We start from the raw sequence: 15,211 nt of genomic DNA, 5'->3' as shown, positions 1-15,211 counted from the left end.
TAGATAACACTATGTAGGTTGCTGGGTTTTTTTTTTTTCCTATCTTTTGGTTTGTTTTAGTTTTTCAAGGAAATGAAGAGCTCCATCTAATTTGATTTAAACTACAGTAATTAAGATACAATACGGAAGCACAATTAAGAATAAAGCAAGAAGCAATATGAAGCCTCCATGGAAATTTTAAGGAGTCAGGATGTAATTAGCGAAAGTGGAATGAATCTGTTTCTACAAAAAGAAAGTGTGTGGGGGGAGGAAGTGTTGGATTTCTCATAATCATCCCTATCGTGATCTTCTTTTGCATGTCTTTGAAATGACCCCTCCCAGCTCACAGGCTCTACCTGCTACTGATGGTTCAAGTCACCTCATGGCTTTTATGTCTATATGGATGTACTGAAAACACTGAAGACCAAACTTGTGCTTTGGTCTTTTGACCTATTTTTTTTTTTTTAAATCAGGGACCCTCTAGGTCAGATGCTTTCCCTTAAGGAATATTGGCTTAGATCTGTTACATCCTTGGGTAACCCTCAGACCACAGCTTAGGAGATGATGTTGTGAATGATATTGTAATTTTAAATAGAATTAAAAATTGAATAGGCCAGAGGGTCCTAGAGCCCTTCCAGTCCTTAAGCCAACAAAGCATATATTCCCATCTCTCTCTCTCTCTCTCTCTCTCTCTCTGTCATTTTTTATGGGCTTATATATTTTAAGAAGGTGTCAAGTCAAAGAAAATGTTAAAAATTAAATATTCTGCTTCAATTTATGTTTAATTGTTCCTGATTCCAGTCTTGTTTCTCTTATTGCTTTATATATACTAATCCAACTTCCCCAAGAGATCATAAGCTTCTTGAGAGTGCAGGCATTGTTTTACATATCCAGTGTTTCGAACCCCAGGTCATTTCATTCATCATATATTTATTGTATCTTCTATGAGCAATATTTCATAAGAGACACAATTCCTGTTTTTACATGTAGAAGCATTCACTGAATACCTCTGTTTTCTACAGCCCTGTGCTGGGAAACAGGGGGATACAAATCTAAAGAAGACACATTATCTGTTATTTAACAGCTAACACTCTAGTGGGGGAGAATAGATACACAAACATGAAATAGGTAAGATGATATTCCATGGCATTCTTTGGGGGGAGTGGTGAAGTTGGGAATCTGGACCCATTGTTTTGTTATTGAGGGCCATTCTCCATGTGGAAATTGACTCTGTGAAGGAAGTTGGCAACTTCGCTATAATGATGTATAATCTTCAGGGAATTGTCTAGGGGTATGGAGAGGTGGTGACTTCCTTATTGTCCCATGGTTGTATGTTCCAGAGGCAGGCCTTGAACCTTCATCTTTCTCCCTCCAAAGCTGACCCTCTGCCCACAGCTCCAGGCTGTCTCTTGGCATTTTATTCTATCAAGTGCTAAACTGATTGGTGCTAATAAATCCTAGATATAGCAAAGAAAGGTCCTCTTGGTGTAGAATACTTTAGAGATAAGTGGAACTGCACCTTTATGAACATCTGTTTCCTTCCCTTCTCCATTCCTTGAAAGATAAATAGTGTTTCAACAGATAGAAAGGAGTTGTGGGGGGGCAGTTTGGGGGAAGGGAAGATATTAGAGGACTGATTGAGGGACCATTAGATCATATTTGTAGAGCTAGAAGGATCATTCTAAGAGGGAAGGGGTAGAAGGGGATAAGCATAGCTCTCACAATGTGCCATGCATGGTGCTAAGAACTTTATTCAGATGTCATTAGGTTGTCACAACAATCTTGGGAGATAGGTGTCATTTTACAGTTGAAAAAACTGAGATAGACATGTTTATTATTTCCCCAGGGTCATACAGCTATTAAATATCTGAGATTAGATTTAGACTCAGGCCTTCTGAACTCCAAGCCCAGGTCTCTGAAGAGTGAATCACCTAGCTACCTTTTAGAGATCATCTAGTCTAATCTTGTCTTTTTATAGATGAGGAAATGAAAGACTAGGTGATTTTTCTGTAAAGTCACACAGAGAGTGATGGAGGTGGGATCTGAGCCTAAACGCTCTGACTCTGTGACCAACATTTGTTACACTATGTCACTGAGATGAGTCTGACTGAAGTCAACAAGGGATATATGTTGGTAAGTGTTGGGGGACAAGGAATGAGAGGAAGGGCTAGATCAGAGAAGGTCTTAAACACTGGGCTGAGGAGCTGTGTTAAACCTCCAGAACGCAGAGAGGCCACTTAAGTCAATCTTTTATTGACCTATTAGGAGGGATTCTAGGTGAGTCAGGCATTTGATCAAGCCTGAAATAACTCAAGCAATGAGATTGTCCCAAGTTCTGCCAATGTAGTTTTACTTTGCTTCATGCCTTTCTATTTTTTCTTAATGCATTCTGTCACTATCCTGAGATCCTTTTCCTTAACATCCTTCCACAAGTTGGAGCTGGATTTAAATTGGAGCTGGGAGCCATTAGCTTCTTTTGTATTGAATGTATATCAAGTCTATTGGTAAATTTTTCTAACTGCTGCAAAGTGTTTTTTTTTTTTAACACCTCCAGTAATTGTAATTTTTTTTCAGTATTTTGTAATGTAATGTATTTTGTAATAGCCATACATCATTAAGACCAACCTCCTACCTTTAGGCCCATTTAGGAGTGGTTCAGACATTTGGACTGCCCTGCTGAATAAATCTAATTTGTTTATCTCTATAAGAGATGCAACACTAGGTTTGTTGATTCCAGAGTGACTGTGGCATTCACATGCTTCTGGTCATCCCGACTCTGTGTCATTACAGACTAGTTCCTTTTTCTGGATCCCAAAATGTAGCAGCATGTTTTCTAGCTATGTTTTACTGCCATGTAAACTCTTCCCCTTAAAATAAAAAAAATGAAGGAGGATTGTCCCTCCCATTGCTTTTATTGTTTCTGAATGGGTTTATTTTACCACCCCCAAATATATCATTTACTGTTGCTTTGAATTCCTGGTCATTTTCATTTTCACCTGCCTAACCTTTCTCCAGAGTGCAATATCCTTACATCTGTTAGATAGCTCTACCTTGATGTCCAACTTGAATGTCCAAATCAACCTTTCTAAAATTCTTTATCTATACCTCATGCCCTTAAATTGAGTATTTCATTTGCCTTGTTATTTTTCATAGCACCACCATTCCTACTGTCATATAGGCTTAAAGTCTGAGAAATTCACATAGAAAGTCACATAATTCCTTTGTAAATGCAGAATATATTATCATCCTTTACTCCTCCCTTTCCCTTACCTTTCATGCTCATTCTGCTGGCTGCCAAGTTCTGTCAGTTTTACCTCTTGCATCTCTCTTCTCTTTTCCATTATCACAGCTTTTACCCTATTTGAGTTTCCATCCCCCATTATATTTTGCCTAGACTGTAGCAATAAATTTCACAATGGGCCCTTCTACATTCAAACTCTTCTAACAATTCATGTTCCAGTTAATTGCTAGATTGTCTTAAATGCAGATCAGATCATAACCAATCCTTTGGATGAAGGAAAAACATTTACTGATTGCTTACATGTCAAATGTCATGTTAAGTACCAGAGATACAAATATAAAAAGAGTCCTCACCCATGATGAGTTTACATGATGAATATCTGGTCACTGGATTCAGATGACTCTGGAGGAGAAGTGAGGCTGGTGACCTGCACAGCCCTCCCTCCCTCAAAACAAAGTCAAGTGCAAGTCATGTCATTATTTCTCTGATGACATGGTCTTCTTCCACAGCGAAAGACTAACACACACACACACACACACACACACATACACACACACACACACAGATATATACACACATATTACAATGGAGGGAAACAAGGCACATAAGCAAATCATGGCCAAAGAAGGGTAGTTTGGTTCAGAAATTATAGGGATGGTGACTGGGGTCCTAGAGGAATACGGCAGAGTTCATTTAATCTCGGTTCCTTTTCTAAAACATGAGGAAAGGTCGATTAGCCAGGAGGTTTCAGAGGAGGTAATCAAAAAGGTGGAGGTGAAATGAAATCACTGGGGCCATCTTGAAATAGTATGTACTTGTACCAAAGCCTTCACTGCTTCTCAGTTGCATACATTCTGACAATGAAACCATTTGTATCATACAACCAATCCATTCACAATCTGCATCTAATCTATTCCAGCCTTCTTTCCCACTTCTCTACTTCATGTATTCTAATCTCTAATTATAGAGACTACTCACTTTTCCATAAAAATGATGATTATGATGATAATGATAACATTTATATAGCACTTGCTGTGTGTGTAACATTATGCCAAGTGCTTTACAAATATCATCTTATTTGATTCTCACAATAAACCTGGAGTTTCATTGTTACTTGTTTTCAGTCATGTCTGACTCTTCCAGACCCCATTTAGACATTTCTTGGCAAAGAGACTAGAATGGTTTGTCATTTCCTTCTCCAGCTCATTTTACAGATTAGGAAACTGAGGCAAACAGGACCCTGTGCCCAGGGTCACACAGCTAGTAAGTGTCTGAGGCCAGATTTGAACTCAGGAAGATGAGTCTTCCTGACTTCAGGCTTGGTACTCTATCCATTGTACCACTTAGCTGCCCAATAACCTTGGGAGGTAGGTGGTTTTATGATGTCCATTTTGTAGTTGAAGTAAACAGAAGTTAAGTGATTTCCTGAGGGTTCACAGTGTTTGAACCAGGATGTAAATTCAGTTCTTGCTAACTACCGGCCCAACACTATCTACTTAGATGTCTTACTCACCATCTAGTCTTGCTTCTGGACTTTTGTTTATTAAGCCAGTCTCTTTTCTTTTAATGTTATTCATCTCCTCATCCCTCACTGCTGCACCTGGTGAAAGCCAACTCATCCTTCAAGATTAGTTCACATATCACCGTCATGTTTAATGATAAAGAGGTAATTGTTAATCATAGAGTATAAAAAGAAAACACTTATGAAAGTCATGGCTATTAGAGAAAATGGAATCAGGTGAAATATTGGGTAGATGTCTAAAATTGGGAAGTCCCATAGAAGCAATTTAGTTTGCTGCCCTTCATTGGTACAGATCAACATCCAAACTATCTGGTCAGCTAGTCTTTATCCCTAGATAAATTGCTAATCTCTTCCATTTTAATCGTCCTAGGAAGTTCAGAAAATCACCTGGCAAAATGAGGTAGCAGACAACGAAGTCCTTTCTTGAACCAAACGTTCAAACAGTGCTGCAGAGAGCACACCTCTGAGAGGTGGCCATATTGTTCAATTGTCAAAAGTATGTTTGCCTAAAAGATTATTTTACTGAGCACTCACACAAGGCAAGCACTCACATAGAGGTTTGAAGAAGCTATACAAAGACACTTTCAAGGTCACTCAGAAGAACTTTAGAATTGATCGTGAGACATGGGAGACATTGGCACAGGACCACCTAGCATGGTGTGCCTACATTGCAGAAAGTGCAGTGATCTAGGAGCAAAGCAGAATTACTGTAGTTCAAAAGAAATGTGAGATGCTCCAACTGAGAGACATCTCTACTCCAAATATTCATATGAACTATTTGTGCCCAACATGTGGTAGAGCCTTCTGAGCTCATATTGGTCTGATCAGCCACAGTCAGACATACTGTACCTTGACCCCCAACATAATAATGTCATTTGGTCCTCTGCAGGAATGAAGGACAATCAAGCCCTAAAGATCATCATTGGTAAGTGGTTATAACATTTGACTCTTGAAGTCATTAATATTATGAGGCAATAAGATGGTGCAGTAGATAGAGCTCTGGGTCTGGAGTAGATGACTGAATTAAAATCCAGCCTTTAGCACTCACTAGCTATGTGACTGTGGGCAAATAATTTATCCTCCTCCTCAGTTTCCTCAAATGTAAAATGGGGATAATAATAGCACCCAACTTCCCGGGTTGTTGTGAGGATCAAATAAAATGTATTAAACAGCATATATAGGTGTTATGTAAATAGTATCTAGTTTTATTAATATTACATGTAGCCCTTGTCCCAAGGGTTTCTACCTAAGTGGTACCTGTCAAGTATTAGGTTTTTAAGAGCAGATAGGCTTCTTACAACTTTGCTAGGGCCATTACTAACCCTTTGACACCCAGAGTAAGAAGTACAAAAGAGCTCTGAAGGGAACTTTGTAATTTATAATGTGAACACAATCCAGGAAGTGATTTAAACAAATTTATTTGATCAAGAGGGGGAATTAGTCACTATAGTCATTCACAAATGGATGTTATTAGTCATATGCTTGAATTGATAGCTTTCTAGTTTAATTATTCTTGTTAGCTTGAAGTTAAGATCAGTTGTTTCTGTGCTACTGAAGGGATATATATGCTTTTAACATGTAAATGTGACTAATTTAAAATTGTGCAATTTTAAATATATATATAATATATATAATATATGTGATATATTATATATATCATATATATATATATGTATATAATGTGTGTGTACGTATCTATCTCCTGTACAACTGCTGGAACAAAACTCCAATTGTCCTGCCCTAGTTATGCCTCTAGTCTTTTTCCAGTCTCTCATTGCGTCTACATTAAATTTTCTTAATTGAATAATGTATAAATAATACTGCATGAATGTAAGTATTATTCATTCATTAAACAGTAATATGGCACAACGTCTGATGTCGACTCTGAGGGGACTCTGAGGTCTTCATGACTCAGATTTCTTTCTTTTTTTTAAAAATTTATTTATTTAACTTTTAACATTCATTTTCACAAAATTTTGGGTTGCAAATTTTCTCCCCTTTTGTACCCTCCTCCCAAACCAAAACACTGAGCATTCTAATTGCCCCTATCACCAATCTGCTCTCTCTTCTATCATCCCTCTCTGCCCTTGTCTCCGTCTTCTCTTTTGTCCTGTAGGGCCAGATAACTTTCTATACCCCTTTACCTGTATTTCTTATTTCTTAGTGGCAAGAACATTACTCCACAGTTGATCCTAACACTTTGAGTTCCAACTTCTTTACCTCCCTCCCTATCCACGGGTTCCCTTAGGAAGGCAAGCAATTCAATATAGGACAAATCTGTATAGTTTTGCAAATGACTTCCATAATGGTTGTGTTGTATAAGACTAACTATATTTCCCTCCATCCTATCCTGTCCCCCATTACTTCTATTCTCTTTTGATCCTATCCCTCCCCATGTGTGTCGACCTCAAATTGCTCCCTCCTCCCCATGCCCTCCCTTCCATCATCGCCCCCACCCTGCTTATCCCCTTATCCCCCACTTTCCTGTATTGTAAGATAGGTTTTCATACCAAAATGAGTGTGCATTTTATTCCTTCCTTTAGTGGAATGTGATGAGAGTAAACTTCATGTTTTTCTCTCCCCTCCCCTCTTTATCCCTCCACTAATAAGTCTTTTGCTTGCCTCTTTTATGAGAGATAATTTGCCCCATTCCATTTCTCCCTTTCTCCTCCCAATATATTTCTCTCTCACTGCTTGATTTCATTTTTTTAAGATACGATCCCATCCTCCTCAATTCACTCTGTCTCTATGTGTGTGTGCGTACGTGCATGTGTGTGTGTGTAATCCCACCCAGTACCCAGATACTAAAAAGTTCCAAGAGTTACAAATATGGTCTTTCTATGTAGGAATGTAAACAGTTCAACTTTAGTAAGTCCCTTATGACTTCTCTTTGCTGTTTAGCTTTACATGCTTCTCTTCATTCTTGTGTTTGAAAGTCAAATTTTCTTTTTAGCTCTGGTCTTTTCATGAAGAATACTTGAAAATCCTCTATTTCATTGAAAGACCAATTTTTCCCCTGAAGTATTATACTCAGTTTTGCTGGGTAGGTGATTCTTGGTTTTAGTCCTAGTTCCTTTGACTTCTGGAATATCCTATTCCATGCCCTTCGATCCCTTAATGTAGAAGCTGCTAGATCTTGTGTTATCCTGATTGTATTTCCACAGTACTTGAATTGTTTTTTCTAGCTGCTTGCAATATTTTCTCCTTGACCTGGGAACTCTGGAATTTGACCACAATGTTCCTAGGAGTTTCTCTTTTTGGATCTCTTTCAGGCAGTGATTGGTGGATTCCTTGAATATTTATTTTGCCCTCTGGTTCTAGAACCTCAGGGCAGTTTTCCTTGATAATTTCATGAAAGATGATGTCTAGGCTCTTTTTTTGATCATGGCTTTCAGGTAGGCCCATAATTTTTAAATTGTCTCTCCTGGATCTATTTTCCAGGTCAGTTGTTTTTCCAATGAGATATTTCACATTATCTTCCATTTTTTCATTCTTTTGGTTTTGTTTTGTGATTTCTTGGTTTCTCATAAAGTCATTAGCCTCCATCTGTTCCATTCTAATTTTGAAAGAACTATTTTCTTCAGTGAGCTTTTGAACCTCCTTTCCCATTTCGCTAATTCTGCCTTTGAAAGCATTCTTCTCCTCATTGGCTTTTTGAACCTCTTTTGCCAATTGAGTTAGCCTACTTTTCAAGGTGTTATTTTCTTCAGCATTTGTTTGGGTCTCCTTTAGCAGGGTGCTGACCTACTGTTCATGCTTTGACTTCATGTCTCTCATTTGTCTTCCCAGCTTTTCCTCCACCTCTCTAACTTGATTTTCAAAATTCTTTTTGAGATCTTCCATGGCCTGAGCCCATTGGGTGGGCTGGGACACAGAAGCCTTGACTTCTGTGTCTTTGCCTGATGGTCAGCATTGTTCTTCCTCATCAGAAAGGAAGGGAGGAAATGCCTATTCACCAAGAAAGTAACCTTCTATAGTCTTATTTCTTTTCCCTTTTCTGGGCATTTTCCCAGCCAGTGACTTGACCTCTGAATATTCTCCTCACACCCACCTCGCTTCCTGATCCTCCCAGCCAGTGCTTGGGGTCTGAGATTCAAATGCTGCTCCCCAGCCTTGGGGCTTCGGCAGGGGCAGGGCTGCTATTCAGTGTGAGATTAAGTTCAAGTGCTCAGGTCAGGGCAGGGCCGTCTCTCAGGCTCAGTTCCCTCAGGGGGTTTATGCACAGACCTTCAACAATGGATCCAGGCTCCTGCCTGCTTGGGGAGCCCTGGTCTGCAGCTGCCTCAGCTTCTGCCTCCCGAGGGGGCCTGAGTTATGGGGGCACCCCACTCCCCTCTCGACCCGCCAAAGAGACTCTCTCACCGACCCCCGTCACCTGTGGGTGGAGGGACCTGCGCGGCCGCTGGAGATCCCGTCCCTGAAGCCTGCTTGGATCTGTTCCTCTCGGTGCTGTGGCCGCGGCAAGGCTGGGCTGGGCTCCGTGTCCGCAGCATGACGGACCTTTTGCAAGAGGTTTGCAGGTCCCTCTGGAACAGAAATCTCCTTCGCTCCACTGTTCTGTGGCCTCACTGCTCCAGAATTCGCCGTGAGTTACTTTATACAGATGTTCTATGGGTTGTGGGTTTGGAGCTGTGTGTATGTGCGTCTTTCTACTCCACCATCTTGGCTCTGCCCCCATCAGATTTCTTTCAAAGTGAATAGTTAGATTTCAAAGAAAACTCATTTGTCAAGAATTAGAAGTTTGGATCAGTTATAAATAAATGCAGAGTGGTATATACAACATGAAACACATTATTAGCTCCTTAGGCCATAAGCGAAATTTTTTGGTGAATTTTTATGCATTATATAGTTAGAAGTAAGTCTGGTTATTTTGACCTCCATGCTGTTGATTGCTAGTAACATGTTATTTTGTGAGTTAAGAAAGTTAAAGAATGCCGTTCTATTTGTTAATGTCTTTGCCAGTTTTAATGAGACTTCAAGACAAAAATATTCTCAAAGCCCAAGAACCATATCCATGCAAATTATTGAAATTTTTGATGGTCATACCAGGGCAAGAGAATCATAGAATCATAGGATGTTAAAGTAGGAAGGGACCTAACCACCTCATTTTATGGAAAAGTAAACTGAGGCCCAAAGCAAGGAGACTTTTTGCAAATATAACATTATTACATGGGACAATGAGTACTTCAAAGTAGACCTCCTGTTCCGATCTAATGTATTGTAGCATTCACTTCTCTGCTTTTGGGGTGTGTGTGTGTGTGTGTGTGTGTGTGTGTGTGTGTGTGTGTGTGTGTGTGTGTGTGTGTGTTTTTAAATACCTATTTGACCTTGGATAAGTTCTTTAAACTTCCTGGACCTCAGTTTGCTTATCTATAAAATGAGGGTACACTGCTAGGTTACATTTGAGTTCCTTTCACACTCTAGATTGATGATACTATTGTACTTCCCTATTACTGTATAGATATTTTTATTTGCAGAAAGGGGCAGAAAATGGACATTTGTGAGAAATACAGAAAGGAATATTTGGGAGAAACAGATAGTTCAGAGAATGAGGCAATAGAAATATCCTTTATGTAAGACTGCTTGAGAAGAGATAAAGAATTCTGAGAATACCAGAATGAAAGTATGTACCTCAAGGACAAAAGTCCAGTCAACAGAGCTGAGGAGTTGATAGGAACTGAGACCAGATGACAAACACACTTTTCAGTTAATGTGTGGGACCTGATCTGATTGGAGATAAACCTTCTATGCCATTTGGAGAGGGATCTAGGGAAACAAAATAAACAAACAAAAAACCCACTGTGTTCTTTAGCACTGCTTACCTTTTGAGAGTAAGAAAACTCCTCAATGGCCTGCCTATGCTGCCTTTTACTGCCTTCTGTTGTTGGAGAAGGGAAACTCCTCCCCTCCAAGCTCTGACAGTAGAGACCTGAGTAGCTTGTATGTATCTCAGGCTTAAAGTGCAATGATTTTTACTGGAAGTGTTATGCCCCTTCAATATCCGCCTGAGGGAACGGACCTTTGAAATTCTGCAGACCCAAGCTTCATGACTGGGATTTGCTGAAACACCTTATTGCTGGTTCAGCCACTGAAGAGTAAAGGAGATGTGGCTTTGTCCAATGCCTAGCAAGAGCCTGACACATAATAGGTGTTTAATAAATGTTTAGTTATTGCTTTGTCCAGTAGGAAAAAGAAGAGACCCAGAAAAGAAGCAATACCACCTTGCAGGTGAAATGGGGGTGGACAGTTCCCTAAAAAGGTAACACATCCAGGACTTCAGTCTAGCTAAAGCCCTGAGTTATCCTGGACATATGAATTTTCCTGTGCAAGTGTTTCACTGCTAGGATTCTCTAGGATTGTGCCCACTCTTTCCACTCCTTCCTTTTTTCCCTCCTTATGGTTAATGTCTACATTGGAGGGAGAATATGGTTTAGTTTATAATAATTAAGTTATTCTGTTATGATTAGTCTTGCTTTAACTTTCTATTTAGTAAATGTCATATTTAAATTATTCTTGCATTTGGCTTCTCATCTAGTAAATATTTCATGTTTAAGAGTTAATGCGCCTAATTTGTATAAATGTGAAGCATACCAGTAGGTGTTCAAGAACTACATTTTTGAATGTAGAAGTATATTTCCTATATTTCATATAGCTCTTAGGACCCTTGAGAATGAGTTGTAGTAGACTGAAGGTTATGTTCCCTTCCTCCCCACTTTCCTCCTTATGAAAACTCCCAGACCTACCAGCATGAATCTAGCTTGAGGGGGTGAGCCCAACCACCCCTTTCAGTCTCCTTTGCTGGATCTTCAATCACGTAACGAATGTTTGAATGCCAAATATACATTTGTCTAAAGGAGTATTTTATGGAGAACTCACAGAAGGCAGGCACTCACATGGTCAAGACACTCTCAAGGTCTCTCTGGAGAACGTTGGAAATGGGTGACATGGGAGATGCTGGCACAGCAGCACCCAATATGGCATACCTGCATCAAAGAAGGTGCTCTGTGAATGAAACAGAGTTATAGCACCTCAAAAGAAATGTAAGATGCACAGATTTAGAGACATCTCCACTTTAAATGTTCACTACTTGTGCCTGACCCATGGTATAGTGTTCTAGGCTTGTATTGACCTGATCAGCCACAGTTGGATACATTGTACCTTGACCCCAATGTAGTGATGCCATTTTAGTCCTTTTCAAGAGTGAAGAATAACCATCAAGCTGACCGTGGGTATCCCACAAGGCTCTATACTAAGCCTTCTTGTCTTCTCCTTCTACACTATTTCATGTGGCTATCTCATGAGCTTACAGCACAAAGTAAATGCAGGATGCGTAAATTTGGTATATCCAGCCCAAATGTTCACACAGACTTTCTGTGCCCAATCTGTGGTAGAGCATTCCAAGCTTGTATTGGTCTGATCAGCCACAGTCAGACACACTGAAATTTCACTTTGTCATGGTGATGTCATTTTGGTCCTTTTCGATTATGAAGGACAACAATTAACCATTTCATGTGGTTATCTCATGAGCTACTAGGGCTTTAATTGTCATTTCTAAGCTGATTCTTAAATTATTTTGAGGATCCAGCCCTAACTTCTCTGCTGCCCTCCAGCTTTGCATCTCTAACTCCCTTTTGAACATCTCAAACTTGATGTCCTATAGATACCTTAAACTCAACATGTTCAAAACTGACCTCACCTTTCCCCTCAAATTCTCCTTCCTTCCAAATTTCCCTATTATTCTCCAGGGTACATCCATCCTTCCAATCTCCCAGATTTGCAATCTCCATGTCATACTTGACTGCTTACTCCTTTAGTCTCCCTTCTTTAATCGTACCTTCAATCTATTGCTACTACTTGTTGATTTTTACCTATGTAACATCTCTTGAATACATCACCTTCTTTCCATTTGTACTGCCATCATGATGTTATAGGCTTTCATCACTTCACATGGCTATTATAATAGCCTATTGGTTTGTCTCCTTGCAACAACTCTCTCCCATTCCAATCCATACTCTGTTCAGCTATCCAAGTGATCTGCCTAATGTATAGTTCTGACCATAAAATAGTCCCCCACCTCCCGGGCAATGAACTGCAGTGGCTCACTATTACTTCTAAGATCAAATGTAAATCTTCTGGTATTCAAAGCTCTTCATAACCTACTTCCCTGTCTTTCTATCCTTCTTACATCCTACTCTTTTCTAGAAACTCTGTGATCCAATGACATTGGGTTCTTTTTTGCTCTTCAACAAGATACTTCATCTCCCAACTTTGGGAATTTTTTCTTGCTGCCCCCCATGTATGGAATATTATTCTTCATGTCCTAGCTAAAATCTAAACTTTTCTGAAAGCTTTTTCTGATCTCTCTTAATTCTAATGTCTTCCCTCTGTTGATAATTAATTTATCCTATATTTAGCTTGTTTGTACACAATTATTTGTCTGTTGTATCCCCCATTAAATTGTGAGCTCCTTGAAAGTAGGGGCTATCTACCATTCCTTGTAATCCCAGTGCTTTGCTTGAAACATAGTAGGCTCTTAATAAATGTTTGTTAACTCACTGAAAGAAAGCTGTAGCATTACTATTACTTTGCCTTGTCTTTTTCTGATTTCTCTGGTGGTGTTGGTGAGTAGGTTGGTGTGCTTTAAAAGAGTATGTCATCTGCCATACAGATTACCTTCATCCTTGTCACTTTGTTTATCCCCTACCTCCATATTTTTTAACTTAACTGAATTAGATTTACAATAATTAGAAGATTTTACAAGTAAAGATAGAATGTTAATATACATGCTTCATTCACAAGAGAAGGAACTAGAATTCGAGGAAGACAGAGTGAAACTCAACTGATAGACAACTATTTGTACTCTATGGGTCAAAATAAAAATTAGCTGGCTTTTTTCTCAAAATTGATTCTGTAGGTAAAAGAACCTAATTTTCTTTCCTGATGACCAACATCTATTTAGTTTCCCTTTTCTCATGTTTTATGGTTGGCATTAAATAGAATTCTGGATTTGTTTTACAGGAGTTATTTTATGTATGAAAATGGAGAATATTTTGAAAACATTCTGTCTTCTCTGGGCATTTATATCTATGCTATCTCCTTAGAAAACTCTGTGTGTGTATGTGTGTGTGTGTGTGTGTGTGTGCTTCTGTCTGTCTGTCTGTCTGTCTATCTGTCTGTGTTGGTGTGGTAAGATGGGATGAAGAATTGATTACCTATGGTATCATTAGAAACTAGCCCTACAATGATGTTTGGGTCTGATAAAAAAATACATTTTGTGGACTTCTGGGTTAAGTAAGCAATAAAATAGCAGACTAGATATTTTTTCTAATCCTCATGACTTCTCAGACTTCCTCAAAATAAACATTATGTGCCAAAGAGGAAGCAATTTCAGTTGTTTCCATGATCTAGGACAGCAAGAATCCAAAACAAAGTAAAAAGACATAAGCAAACTAAACCAGACCCAGTAGCTGATACTCACTGACTCTGAGTTTACTTTCACCACTCACTCACCTCAAATAATAAAGGCAATGAGGCTACACTAGCAGACCCAAGGACACAACACAGGCTTACATCAAAACCAAGCCCTACACTCTGGTCTCCCTTCCTTCACTCTTTCAAGTGCTGTAGAACCCTCAGCTCCAGGCTGTGGAAGTTTTAATGGGCCTCCACAGCCAGTCTGACCACAGCTCTTTAGGAGCACAAGCCTGCCAGGGGCTACATCTTGGAAGTGTCACAAGGTTCTGAAAGTATCACGAAGTTGTGAACCACTGCTGCCTGAAGAATAGGTTATAGGGTGTGGAATATGGTATTCCAGAAGTCAAAGGAACTAGGACTAAAACCAAGAATCACCTACCCAGCAAAACTGAGTATAATACTTCAGGGGGAAAATTGGTCTTTCAATGAAATAGAGGACTTTCAAGCATTCTTCATGAAAAGACCAGAGCTGAAAAGAAAATCTGACTTTCAAACACAAGAATGAATAGAAGCATGAAAAGGTAAACAGTAAAGAGAAGTCATAAAGGACTTACCAAAGTTGAACTGTTTACATTCCTATATGGAAAGACAATATTTGTAATTCTTGAAACTTTTCAGTACCTGGGTACTGGGTGGGATTACACACACACGCATGCACATGCACACGCACACACACATACAGAGACAGTGTGTACAGAGTGAATTGAGGAGGATGGGATCATATCTTAAAAAAATGAAATCAAGCAGTGAGAGAGAAATATATTGGGAGGAGAAAGGGAGAAATGGAATGGGGCAAATTATCTCTCATAAAAGAGGCAAGCAAAAGACTTATTAGTGGAGGGATAAAGAGGGGAGGGGAGAGAAAAACATGAAGTTTACTCTCATCACATTCCACTAAAGGAAGGAATAAAATGCACACTCATTTTGGTATGAAAACCTATCTTACAATACAGGAAAGTGGGGGATAAGGGGATAAGCAGGGTGGGGGGGATGAT

The sequence above is a fragment of the Notamacropus eugenii genome, chromosome 1 (genome assembly GCF_028372415.1).
Source record: "Notamacropus eugenii isolate mMacEug1 chromosome 1, mMacEug1.pri_v2, whole genome shotgun sequence".
Classification (NCBI taxonomy): Eukaryota; Metazoa; Chordata; class Mammalia; order Diprotodontia; family Macropodidae; genus Notamacropus; species Notamacropus eugenii.
This window is presented reverse-complemented; position numbering follows the sequence as displayed.